The sequence below is a fragment of the Oncorhynchus kisutch genome, linkage group LG1, assembly GCF_002021735.2.
Source record: "Oncorhynchus kisutch isolate 150728-3 linkage group LG1, Okis_V2, whole genome shotgun sequence".
In the NCBI taxonomy this organism is placed as follows: domain Eukaryota; kingdom Metazoa; phylum Chordata; class Actinopteri; order Salmoniformes; family Salmonidae; genus Oncorhynchus; species Oncorhynchus kisutch.
This window is the reverse complement of record NC_034174.2, coordinates 43,984,014-43,997,898: the sequence shown is the minus strand read 5'-3', so window position 1 is coordinate 43,997,898 and position 13,885 is coordinate 43,984,014.

Genomic DNA, 13,885 nt, shown 5'->3' with positions numbered 1-13,885 from the left:
CCAAAGATGCTCTTTTGAGTTGAGGTCTGGGGTATGCGCAGGCCACTCAAGTAAACTGAATTCGCTGTCAAGTTCCAGGCAATGTTTTTCCACTCCTCAGTTGTCCAATGTTGGTGATCACGTGCCCACTGGAGACACTTCTTCTAATTTTTAGCTGATGGGAGGGGAATCCGGTGTGGTCATCTTCTGCAATAACCCATCCATGACAAGGATTGACGAGTTGTGCGTTCTGAGATGCCGTTCTACACACCACTGTTGTACTGCGCCATTATTTGTCTGTTTGTGGCCCATCTGTTAGCTTGCATGATTCTTTTCATTCTCCTTTGACCTTTCTTATCAACAAGCTGTTTTTGCCAACAAGTCTGCCGCTGACTGGATGTTGTTAGTTTGTTGCACCATTTTCGGTAAACACTAGGCATTGTCATGGGTGAAAATCCCAGAAGGCAGCCGTTTCTAAGGCACTGGATCCGGCGCCCCTGGTACCGACGATGTTCAACACAACTCGTTTTGCCCATTCCAACATTCAATCGAACAGTAACTGAATGAATGAATCAATGCCTGTCTGCCTGATTTATGTAGCAAGCCACATGACTCACTGTCTGTATGAGCGATCCATTTTCGTGAATGGGGTGGTACACCTAATAACTGACCGGTTAGTTATGGTGAGTATTCAGATCGCTTGACTTTTTCCACATTTTGTTATGATAGACTTATTCTAAAATTGATTTAAATAACAAAAAATCCTCAGCAATCTACACACAATACCCCATAAGGACAAAGTGAAAACATGTTTTTAGAAATGTTAGCACATTTATTACAAAAAAATTCAATGTATTTACATTAGTATTCAGACCCTTTACTCTACTTTCTTGAAGCACCTTTGGCAGTGGTAACAGCCTAGAGTATTTTGGGGTATGATACTACAAGCTTCGCATACCTGTATTTGGGGAGTTTATCATTGTTTGTAGCCATCGAAAATCACAACAACAACAACTGCTGCTGCTCCTCCTTCTTCTGCGGTGGGGTTTATTGGCAGTTGTCGTCATCCAATGTTGTGGTACATTACTGCCACCTACTGTACTGGAGTGTGGGCCAGAGACTAAATCCTACCTGGCAGCCCCATTTCTCTTAAAATATAACAAAATATTTGAGACTGTACCTAATGACGCTTTACTCAATATACTCTTTAAACTAATTTCCTGTATCCCCTTCTCCCTCATACTAGAGCTGAGCCTCTCTCTTTCCCTCTCATACTGCCCACACTGTATCAATAAATGCTCCACTGTCTGTTTCCTGGCAATAATCACACTTTCCTGCTGGACTCTTTCCTATCACATTCAAAGTCTTATTCAACTGTCTGTGTCCCACCATTAATCTTGTAAAAATAGCCTCCTCTCTTCTGTGCCGTCCTCCCCTCCCCAACTTTCCTCTGTACTTGAAATAAATGCCTGCCCTTAGTATCTCTATTCCACTGCTCCTGCCATGTCTGCACCATCACTGTTCATATCATGCTTTTTGCCTCTGCCTTGCTCCTTGAAACTACAACATCAACATTCCCACTACTAAGTGCTTGTTCCGCCAGTGCATCAACTGCCTCGTTCCCCTCCACTCTCATATGGGCTGGGGCCCAAGAAAAATCTTATCTCTATACCCATCTGTCTAATCCTGCCTTGGGTTCGTAGCACGTCATAAAGCAGGTATTGTCTGCTACGTGCTCTAAAGGATTGCAGACTCATCAACACTGCACATGAATCAGAGCAAATAACTAGTTTGTCTGGCTTGACTTCCTCCACCCACTGCAAGGCCAACAGTAGCCATCAGCTCCGCCGTATATACAGCCAGATTATCTGTAATACGTTTCCTGACTTCCACCCCACATTCCTGCACTACAAATGCTGGCCATGTACGTCCTGTCCTTGGATCTTTTGAACCATCTTTGGAAATGGGCACAAAATCCTAATACACAGTATCCAGACGTCTCTTAAACAAATCAGATGGATCAACACCTTCCCTGTCTTTCTGTAGTCTCTCCAGCACTTCTAAATAAACTACTGGAGGCAGGAGTAGCCATGGTGGATTTACAGGAATAGCTAAAGTTGGACAAATCTCCCTTCCATACAGTCTGATCTCCCTCGCCTGGGTATTACCCACACACCCAAAGCTCGTATTCTGTCCTCACTCATGTTCCCAGCATGCAGGATGAGACACCCCATGTCCCTGTAGGTTGACTTAATAATTAATTGCCAGCTGCTGTCTACTAATCAAGCTCCCCTGCAGTGTACTCTATCCACCAGGCAGCTGCCTGATAGAGACTTCCCCACCCTCACCTGGATAGACCTTCCAAACAGGAAATTATTTATCCAGTTGTATATTCTTCCTCCTCCCCCCATAATATAAAGCTTGATTAACAACCCCTCCTTCCACATCATATCATATACACCTTCTCCACATCAAAAAAGAAAGCTACAACTGTCTCCTTGTTCACCTGAGCCTCCGGACATCTGCTGCTAAGCAGAGCACTGGGTACATAGTTCCCCTCCCCTTCCTGAACTCACTCTGATGTGGCGATACTAGCCCCCTGCTCTCCAGGAAGTAAGTTAGCCTCTCCATAATCATACGTTTCATAATCTTACATACAGTACATGTGATGTTAAAGCTATTGGCCGATAGCTTGTCGGCTTCATTGGTTCCTTCCCTGGCTTCCGGATTGGTAGCACTACTCCCTCTTTCCAGCTGCCTTGTAATTTTCCCTCCCCCCACACTGTTGTACAACACCAATACCTTATCCAGTGCCTCATCACTAAGATGAGCCAAAATGACATTGCTCACCTCCTCTTTCCCACATGAAGTTAACCCAGCCTTACCTATTGCCTTTTTCATCTCTTCCACGCATCATTTACATCCTCCCTACTACCCAGCACTCCAGGGTGCCCCTCTCTCATTCTCTCTCTCCTTCCCCCTCTGCCCCTCTGACAAATTTGCAGAGCTATGCACTTGGACAAACGATTTGGCCATAATCTCTGCCTTCTCATCTGTTACTGCCATTCTCCCGCAGGTGTCGCCCTTCCAATGGTGTCACAAAACCGACGCCAACATGACCTCGTTGCTTGACGGATCATTCTCCTCACCAGGTTCAGATGTTGGAAGTTATGCTTCCTTTTCAGTACTCTAAATGTCCTGTTCCTTTTCAGTTCTCTAAATGTCCTGTTCCTTTTCAGTTCTCTAAATGTCCTGTTCCTTTTCAGTTCTCTAAATGTCCTGTTCCTTTTCAGTTCTCTAAATGTCCTGTTCCTTTTCAGTACTCTAAATGTCCTGTTCCTTTTCAGTTCTCTAAATGTCCTGTTCCTTTTCAGTTCTCTAAATGTCCTGTTCCTTTTCAGTTCTCTAAATGCCCTGTTCCTTTTCAGTTCTCTAAATGCCCTGTTCCTTTTCAGTTCTCTAAATGTCCTGTTCCTTTTCAGTTCTCCAAATGTCCTGTTCCTTTTCAGTTCTCTAAATGTCCTGTTCCTTTTCAGTTCTCTAAATGCCCTGTTCCTTTTCAGTACTCCTAAATGCCCTGTTCCTTTTCAGTTCTCTAAATGCCCTGTTCCTTTTCAGTACTCCTAAATGTCCTGTTCCTTTTCAGTACTCCTAAATGTCCTGTTCCTTTTCAGTTCTCTAAATGTCCTATTCCTTTTCAGTTCTCTAAATGCCCTATTCCTTTTCAGTACTCCTAAATGCCCTGTTCCTTTTCAGTACTCCTAAATGCCCTGTTCCTTTTCAGTACTCCTAAATGCCCTGTTCCTTTTCAGTACTCCTAAATGCCCTGTTCCTTTTCAGTACTCCTAAATGCCCTGTTCCTTTTCAGTACTCCTAAATGCCCTGTTCCTTTTCAGTACTCCTAAATGCCCTGTTCCTTTTCAGTACTCCTAAATGCCCTGTTCCTTTTCAGTACTCCTAAATGCCCTGTTCCTTTTCAGTACTCCTAAATGCCCTGTTCCTTTTCAGTTCTCTAAATGTCCTGTTCCTTTTCAGTTCTCTAAATGTCCTGTTCCTTTTCAGTACTCCTAAATGCCCTGTTCCTTTTCAGTACTCCTAAATGCCCTGTTCCTTTTCAGTTCTCTAAATGCCCTGTTCCTTTTCAGTTCTCTAAATGTCCTGTTCCTTCAATACATTTTCATGTATTGAATAAAAATCTTCAATCTGCTTCCATCACATTTGTAACTCTACCGATAGTCAAAATAACTGTTGCCTTGAATAGCAAATGTGCCTACTCTGGTCTTGGCCAGTGCAATTCAGCTAACAGCTTGCAGATACAGTGCGGGTAGGCCTATAGCCTACATGATGAGATTATTATGGGAAAAAATAGCAAGATTATTTTTATTTGTCAAATGGCAGCCAAGCGTTGATGATCATGTCAACAGAATAAGTCCCTCAATATTTATTGGAAAGGAGCATCAAGCTCATCACCTTGCACTTTCCCCACCCTGTGAAGTTCTTCTGAATTAATTTAATCTGTAGCCTAATAAACTGTATGCTTTCCCAATGAGTGGAGGACCACACAACATGTCATCGTGTTACTCCAAGTGTAATTCGATATGATGGTTATTATATATATATTTGCACAAAAAATCGTTTCCACCGACATTTCTCACGTAATTAATTTTACCAACACAAAAATATCCCACCTTCTCTAGCGTATTTTGTTTTGTCAACAAGTTTACTGACAAATGTTCTGTTTTCATCAGGCCTGTGCCTACATGTTTTTATCTGAGATGTAGAGGAAACCATGGATGGTTGTAACACAGGACAGCTGGAGGCAGGGCTTTCTCCTATAGAGCTCCATTTTCTTATGGAATGGTCTGCCTACCCATGTGAGAGACGCAAACTCGGTCTCAACCTTTAAGTTTTTACTGAAGACTCATCTCTTCAGTGGGTCATATGATTGAGTGTAGTCTGGCCCAGGAGTGTGAAGGTGAACGGAAAGGCTCTGGAGCAACCAACCGCCTTTGCTGTCTCTGCCTGGCCGGTTCCCCTCTTTCCACTGGGATTCTCTGCCTCAGCCCCTGTAATAGGGTTAGAGTCACTGGCTTACTGGTGCTCTTTCATGCCGTCCCTAGGAGGGGTGCGTCACTTGAGTGGGTTGAGTCACTGATGTGATCTTCCTGTCTGGGTTGGCGCCTCCCCTTGGGTTGTGCCGTGGCGGAGATCTTTGTGGGCTATACTCAGCCTTGTCTCAGGATGTTAAGTTGGTGGTTGAAGATATTCCTCTAGTGGTGTGGGGCTGTGCTTTGGCAAAGTGGGTGGGGTTATATCCTTCCTGTTTGGCCCTTGTCCGGGGGTATCATCGGATGGGGCCACAGTGTCTCCTGACCCCTCCTGTCTCAGCCTCCAGTCTTTATGCTGCAGTAGTTTATGTGTTGGTGGGCTAGGGTCCGTTTGCTATATCTGGAGTACTTCTCCTGTCCTGTCCGGTGTCCTGTGTGAATTTAAGTATGCTCTCTCTAATTCTCTCTTTCTCTCTTTCTTTCTCTCTCTCAGAGTACCTGAGCCCTAGGACCATTTCTCAGGACTACCTGGCATGATGACTCCTTGCTGTCCCCAGTCCACCTGGCCGTGCTGCTGCTCCAGTTTCAACTGTTCTGCCTGTGATTATTATTATTTGACCATGCTGATCATTTATGAACATTTGAACATCTTGGCCATGTTCTGTTATAATCCACATAGCCTGGTTCCTCTCTAGGTTTCTTCCTAGGTTTTGGCCTTTCTAGAGAGTTTTTCCTTGATAGTTATAACACTCTCAATATCTCTAATCAGGAACAAGCTAGAATCATTTGACTCACTATGCAAATGGTGAGTTTAGTCCTCAACCCTCATGTGAAGAAGCAAGACCATGTGATAGACAAAAATCTGATCACATGGAATTCATTAGTTTTTTCCATTAGGGACACCACAAACATTTCATTGTTGTTGTTTAGTTGTTGATTGTTGTTTAGTCGAGAAAGGCCAGTTAAAATGATTAACATAATGTAAAAAATAATAACAATTTTATGATTTGTATTATTATTTTGTTTCTGCTGCATAAAATGTTCAACATGGCAATGTCGTTAAAGGTTTTTACCATTTTCGTTGCATGTCATGATTTTCAAACTGTTACATTTCACAGCAATCCCTGTTACACTCCCAGGTCAGTTGTAACATTTCACTCCTTGTGTTTGAGACAAAGTCACAACTTGTCTGTTTGATTTAGAGTGGTAATACCTACACTCATTTGTAGCAGACAGATGAAAGCTGTTCCTATCACATTTTGAATGTAGTAGCTCAAACAATCTCTGAGATAATGACAAACTTGCTAAAAGTGTTTCGACCATCCCCGGTCTCTCCTACTTTCCTTGCATAAAAAGGTTGGATGGAAACCTGGTTACTGTATTATGTTTTTTCAAGTGTGATGTCATTACATCCAGCTGTCTTTTATTGACATACGATAGTTAAATGGAAACACAACCTAGCAGGCAATTGTTGCATCTATTTTCTATGCAAACTGTCTAAATGTAAAAATAAAAATAAAAAATCACGAGACAAGTGTCACGTCCTGACCTTAGTTCCTTTGTTATGTCTCTATTTTGGTTTGGTCAGGGCGTGAGTTGGGGTGGGCATTCTATGTTTTGTTCTGTGTGTTTTATTTCTATGTGTTTGGCCTGGTATGGTTCCCAATCAGAGGCAGCTGTCAATCGTTGTCTCTGATTGAGAACCATACTTAGGTAGCCTGTTCCCACCTGTGTTGGTGGGTAGTTGTTTTCTGGTTTTGTATTCTGTACCAGACAGCAATGTTTTGTTCATTCTCTTTTGTTGTTTTTTTCATTCAGTGTTCATTTCATAAATAAAGATGAACACTTACTACGCTGCACCTTGGTCCTCACCTTCTTCCTATGAATGCCGTTACAACAAGTTAATGGAAACATAGCTACTGACTGTTTTGCATGTTTTTTTGGCTAAGGATCTGACCCTTTTTTTTCAATTTTAAAATGACATACCCAAATCTAACTACCTGTAGCTCAGGACCTATAGCAAGGATATGCATATTCTTGAAACCAGTTGAAAGGAAACACTTTGAAGTTTGTGGAAATGTTAAATTAATGTAGGAGAATATAACACATTAGATCTGGTAGAAGACACAGCAGGGGTTCAAACTGTAGCACCCAGTTCCTACATTTGAATATAAAAATAGATTTTAGCGAACAAAACTAAGCCACATTTTATCTCTGGGACCCTCAGGATAACAAATCAGAGCAAGATTACTGAATTGAAGTACATTATTTACTTTCAGAGGTGAAAGTATGAAATGAGCTACCGTGATAAAAGTTTAATGTTGTTGTGCACTCTCTTCAAACAATAGCATGGTATTTTTTCACTGTAATAGCTACTGTAAATTGGACACTTCAGTTAGATTAACAAGAATTTTAGATTTCTGCCCATATAAGACATGTCTATGTCGTGGAAAGTTGGCTGTGACTTACAACATCGTTCTAGTTACATTTGCGCACGTTAGCAACAACCATCCTGGTATAGGGACACCGATCCCGTAGAGGTTATTAATACGTGTTACAAAAAAAGAAATTGAGTTAATAACGCCGCATACAAACATGGTCTCTTTTTTGCTTTCTGTGGTGGTGGGGCAGCCAGCAGAAAATATGGAGCGTAGGGGTTGGTAATGTTCTCTAGTTGCGCCGTGATTGGCTCAGTGTTCCTTCACTCATGGGGACACTACGTCACCGCAAAATCTACAGGTAGAGCTCGAAAATTCAAGCCCCTTTGTCACGAACCCCGCTTCCTGAGTCTGTGTTTGCCTGTGTTTCTGTCCTGGAGTATGTTTCCGGTGTCCTGGAACGCACCCTGTCTGGTTGCCGGGCAGATTAGCTTGTTGGGAGATCGATGTTCACCCGCACCTGTATCCCATCAGTAATCTGCACACCTGTCCTGATCATCACCTCTCCCCTTCAAAAGCTCTGACCTGACATCCATTCCCTGCCAGATCGTTAGCCATGAACAGTATGTTGTGCCATAGTATCAGCCTCAAGTTGGATAGAATTTGTTTTGTTGTTTTGTACGTCTTGCTTGCCTTCAACTTACCTCCGTTTGTTCTGTCTTCAGTTACTCACCCGGATCATTTACCCCATTCCCGCCTGGTCATCGGAGGATTCCGCTTCCCCATTGGATCCACCTATTTACTCCCATCAACTCACCACCGCTGCCCGCTACGCCACCTGGATGTATCTACCCACTCACATTCACTAGTAAATAAATACTCACCTTCTTCCTACTCTCCTTGTCCTGGTCTGCTTCTGGGTTCGATTTTGAAGAAACGTGACACCCTTGGGTGCTGTCATAGACTTAAATTACAAATGCCCATCCGAGAAGGCTCAAGGTCATTGGCCACAGATAAAATAACATCAAATCACTTTATATCTACATTAGCTTTGATTGGACTGACCATGTCAACATCATGCTTTCAAAATCTTAGCTAGCAGGCGAGACAAGCAGTCATCATCATGCATCAAGTCAGCAATCTACTGGGAAATCCTTTTCAAGCTTTGTCATATGAAGAGAATTGATAGATAAAACGTATTGTTGCTTATCAGCCATTGGACATAAACATTACACAACAATTTGGAAATCACAAATTCAACATTGAGTGCTAAGGTGCCACTGTTGCCCCGGGGATACCCATGGGACGGCATACAATTGGCCCAGCATCGTCCGGGTTAGGGAAGGGTTTGGCCGGCCTGGATGTCCTTGTCTCATCATGCTATAGCGACTCCTTGTGGCGGGCCGGTCGGTGTTTTCTCCGACACATTACTACGGCTTGCTTCCGGGTAGTGTGTCAATAAGCAGCGCGGCTTGCCTCTCGAACCTTCGCCGAGTCCGTAGGGGAATTGCAGCCATGAGACAAGATCGTAACGACCAATTGAATATCACGAAAAAGAGGGTAACGCCATGGGCCAGAAATGTTTGAATACATTGGTCATGCTCTAAATCCAGCATGACTTCTATCACGTTCTAAACAACTGGAAACTCAGATCTGGGAAATCTCAGACTTCAGTGAGTCTGAGACAACTGGGAACAAGGATAAAACTAGCTCCGCCTGGGAAAATATGGAAAATAGTTTTGAACGGTCATCCAACTCTGAATTCCAAGTTGTGATTTCGGGCCTCTTTCTAGAAGGACCCACAAGAAGGACCGCCGCGCCACATTCTTGTTCAAGTGAGCACAGACCAACAAGGGTGAGTCAAAAAATGTATTTTTAGCTGCTGCATAATTTATGTAATTTGCCAGGGAGATACAGTGCCTTGCGAAAGTATTCGGCCTCCTTGAACTTTGCGACCTTTTGCCACATTTCAGGCTTCAAACATAAAGATATAAAACTGTATTTTTTTGTGAAGAATCAACAACAAGTGGGACACAATCATGAAGTGGAACGACATATATTGAATATTTCAAACTTTTTTAACAAATCAAAAACTGAAATATTGGGCGTGCAAAATTATTCAGCCCCTTTACTTTCAGTGCAGCAAACTCTCTCCAGAAGTTCAGTGAGGATCTCTGAATGATCCAATGTTGACCTAAATGACTAATGATGATAAATACAATCCACCTGTGTGTAATCATGTCTCCTTATAAATGCACCTGCACTGTGATAGTCTCAGAGGTCCGTTAAAAGCACAGAGAGCATCATGAAGAACAAGGAACACACCAGGCAGGTCCGAGATACTGTTGTGAAGAAGTTTAAAGCTGGATTTGGATACAAAAAGATTTCCCAAGCTTTAAACATCCCAAGGAGCACTGTGCAAGCGATAATATTGAAATGGAAGGAGTATCAGACCACTGCAAATCTACCAAGACCTGGCCGTCCCTCTAAATTTTCTGCTCATACAAGGAGAAGACTGATCAGAGATGCAGCCAAGAGGCCCATGATCACTCTGGATGAACTGCAGAGATCTACAGCTGAGGTGGAAGACTCTGTCCATAGGACAACAATCAGTCGTATATTGCACAAATCTGGCCTTTATGGAAGAGTGGCAAGAAGAAAGCCATTTCTTAAAGATATCCATAAAAAGTGTCATTTAAAGTTTGCCACAAGCCACCTGGGAGACACACCAAACATGTGGAAGAAGGTGCTCTGGTCAGATGAAAGCAAAATTGAACTTTTTGGCAACAATGCAAAACGTTATGTTTGGCGTAAAAGCAACACAGCTCATCACCCTGAACACACCATCCCCACTGCCTAACATGGTGGTGGCAGCATCATGGTTTGGGCCTGCTTTTCTTCAGCAGGGACAGGGAAGATGGATAAAATTGATGGGAAGATGGATGGAGCCAAATACAGGACCATTCTGGAAGAAAACCTGACGGAGTCTGCAAAAGACCTGAGACTGGGACGGAGATTTGTCTTCCAACAAGACAATGATCCAAAACATAAAGCAAAATCTACAATGGAATGGTTCAAAAATAAACATATCCAGGTGTTAGAATGGCCAAGTCAAAGTCCAGACCTGAATCCAATCGAGAATCTGTGGAATGAACTGAAAACTGCTGTTCACAAATGCTCTCCATCCAACCTCACTGAGCTCGAGCTGTTTTGCAAGGAGGAATGGGAAAATATTTCAGTCTCTCGATGTGCAAAGCTGATAGAGACATACCCCAAGCGACTTACAGCTGTAATCGCAGCAAAAGGTGGCGCTACAAAGTATTAACTTAAGGGGGCTGAATAATTTTGCACGCCCAATTTTTCAGTTTTTGATTTGTTAAAAAAGTTTGAAATATCAATAAATGTCGTTCCACTTCATGATTGTGTCCCACTTGTTGTTGATTCTTCACAAAAAAATACAGTTTTATATCTTTATGTTTGAAGCCTGAAATGTGGCAAAAGGTCGCAAAGTTCAAGGGGGCCGAATACTTTCGCAAGGCACTGTATGTATACTCTAGCTAAGAAAGTAATATTAAGGGTATGTTGTGTAGTAAGGTGTTAGTAGGCCATGTGCTTCAACCTAATAATTTGCTCCCTTTTCACCTCATAACTTCTGACTTGGTGGTGCATATTCAGCCTTTAGCCTGTTTTAGAGAAATGTTGTCATTGAATATTGTAAGAGCTTTCATTGTCTGCTTTTTGCCCTATTTTTTTATCTTAAAGTTCTGACTTAGTGTACAGGGTGAATATTGTAAGAATGGCCCATGTTGTGAATTCTGTCGCTGTACAGTGTTGAACAAATATCAAATCAAATCAAATCAAATAGTAACTACGTCCATCTTAGCTAGCTCATTAATGTCTTGATCGAAATTACGGATGGCCTCTTATACGCTCGTTGTCCCTTTATGCCTGTCACGCCCTGACCTTAGTATTCTTTGTTTTCTTTATTATTTTGGTTAGGTCAGGGTGTGACATGGGTGATGTATGTGTTTTAGTACTGTCTAGGGGTTTTGTATGTTTATGGGGGTGTTTACCATCTAGGTGTTTATGTATGACTATGGTTGCCTAGATTGGTTCTCAATTAGAGGCAACTGGTTATCGTTGTCTCTGATTGGGAACCATATTTAGGCAGCCATCTTCTTTGGGTATTTCGTGGGTTATTATTTATGTCTAGTTGCCTGTGTTTGCACATTTGTATCATAGCGGCACGTTTGTTTTATCTTTATTAAAAGTATAATCTATTCACATTACGCTGCGCCTTGGTCTCCTCTGTACAACGAACGTGACAATGCCATAGTTTGTACATCTCAATTGTCAGTAGAAACCACATTTTTTTAAGCAAGTCAGCCATATCAGCTATGTTATTAAAAGGCAGTAAATGAGTCTGAATGAACTGTTTCGCTGCCAGATAAGGATCCGCTGATAGCCAGGTGTAGCAGTAGTAAGATGTTTTGACTGCTGTTGGGACAGCTTTATATAGGCCCCACCAAGATTTGCTGTCAATTGAGTTTGCCCCACCAAGATTTACATGCTAAAATAACCACTGGAAACAACATCTATATTGGAGACATTTTTGAAAAATGGCCATAAATTGAATAGGGGTGGAAAATTATTTTTTCTAACTTTATTTATTGCGACAAATGATTGTGGAAACTGTTTTTCGAACAAATTATGATTGCTGAATAATTTTGAAGGTGCTGTGCATATGATGTCACCACATAGACCTAACTATAAAGCTCCACTCCATATTTAATTCTAAATGTGTACTGCTTGCAAAATCAATTTTTCAACAAAAATTTTTTTTTCTTTGCAGGATAAGGATTGTCCTGACTTTCAAGAATGTTTGAATTGTTTCGCCTTGCTTTTCTGGTTGGCTGGCAAGTTTCACAAGCTAATTATTTCAGATCAATAGGAGTGCCAGTTTCACCATATGTTGGCACATGGGAATGATTAGAATATGGCTAATTATTACATTCTATCCATGCTGGCTTTCGCGTGTTACCTGTGACATGAGACAGATCGATGGGAGGGTGTACAGACTGTCGGAAATGCATTAATGTGCAATTAGCCTAAAAAGGGTAATTGAAACCCTTCAACCACTAAATTGTTATTTTACACTGTAGTTTTTTTCTCACATAATTAATTTTACCAACACAAAAAGACATGTTTTGTCGACATTTGTAAAGTTCACCTACACATGTTCTGTTTTTATCTGACATGTAACTTTTCTCGCATAAAAAGTTTGGATGGAAACCTGGTTACTGTAGTTTGTTGTTGGTGTGACGTCATCATGTCCAGCTGTTTTTTTTGGACAAGCTAGTTAGTTAAATGAAAACACACCCTTGAGGCAGTTGCTGCTTCTATTTTCTATGCTAACTTTCTAAATGTTGAAAAGAAAATCACTGGACAAGCTACTGAAACATAGCTACTGAAAGCTGTCGAGGACAAGGCAGCCATATGTTGAGACTGAAATCTGGCAGGCATGTTTGTAGCAGTATTTGCACAAAGGAGCTACTGAACAATGTACAGTAAGATGAAACACATGAGTGAATTATTGACTAGGATTGGGGGAGAAAGTAAATTAATAGGGAGAAACTGTAAATAAGTGAATCAAGCAATCAATTAATGGAAGATGTTTGTGTACTGTAATGTTCTTTGCTTGAATGCACTGATTATTAGTCACTGGATATGAAGTGTAAAATGTGCTAAAATTACTCATGTAAAAAGGGTGGTCTGTGCAGACCCTCATTCCAAAACAATCCAGACAAACACATAATTTATATGTTGCTTACCTCAGCTACACATGGAATAAACATATAAAGTATGTCTAGATATTTTTAGGCTATTTTTGAGTCTAGCGTACAAGGCATATCATACATCCCCATTGTATTCATACACTAAAAAGCATGTACACATGATGGGCATGATATTAAGCTTGTGATCAGATTGGAAATAAAAATCAAATACATTTGGGGAGCATAAATTGTGACAATGCAGTAAGTGACAAGATATTGTTTTCCCATTTTGTCTGTGGTGACTATTTACCATAGACAAAACGTGAAATAGAATGCACATGCATTTTCCAATAAGATCTCAGAGTTTATGGAGAAAAAAGTTAGTTTATACATAAACATGATAACATATAATTGTTATTAAAATACACATGTGATAGTTATGTCTGTAAAGGTCTAACAAGTTGACGTGAATTGTTCAACTTGAATTGTTCAACTAGCAGGTAGACTGACATAAATCGTGACGTAATATACAGTAAGTGAAGTTGAAGATACTGATTTCCCCTTTGTCTGTGGTGACTATTGACCATAGACAAAAAGTAAATAGAATGTGCATGCATTTTCCAATAAGATGTCAGACTTTATGGACAAAAAAAACAAGTAAACATAAAATAAGTAAACTTATTTTTTTTAATCCATAAAGTTTGAG